Here is a 625-nt window from a genome sequence, read left to right as displayed (position 1 = left end):
TTGAACCAGTAAGGCCTTAACTGGGTGGGGAGAGGGAGGTGTGAGATGGAATACTTAATCAGGGGACATAACCTACTGGCAGAGAAACACTTCAGAGTGACTAGCCCTTTTTTTAAACGAGAAATGTAGGGCGGAATAAACCGTAGCGTTTACGGTATGCGGATAAAGCAATGCAGGACTTGGAGTAAATAGAAAGGTTATTTTGTTAAATGGAGCGGGGGATAGGGAAAGGTCGAGTCGGCTTTTTCAGAAGGTCGCGTTGAAAATGTAGTGTTTAACGTGTGTGATACGAACTAAAGCGGAGCAAGTAATCAAATACTAGCTGCGAGATAATATCGCTAGGTCAACCAGATTTTTTTAACATCAGTATCACGTGACCCACTGCAGGAATGTAGCTCAGATCTGTAGTATGGCTACACCAGGCTACATGCAGGCTACATCGTAGGCATATGGGTGTCCGCAGTTTAGGATTTAGGGGGAAGGGGAGCAACGTGACTCTTCTGTAATAACTAATTTAAAAAAAAAAAACTAAATTGTAATTAGTACTACTAAAGTGACTTTTTTAAATTAATTAGGGATTTATGAGATATTAGACAATACAGTAGTCGTTTAAAGACATTATCGA

Source organism: Physella acuta, unplaced genomic scaffold (genome assembly GCF_028476545.2).
Source record: "Physella acuta isolate Inbredline_101_S28 unplaced genomic scaffold, ASM2847654v3 ptg001369l, whole genome shotgun sequence".
NCBI classification, from domain to species: Eukaryota; Metazoa; Mollusca; class Gastropoda; family Physidae; genus Physella; species Physella acuta.
This window is presented reverse-complemented; position numbering follows the sequence as displayed.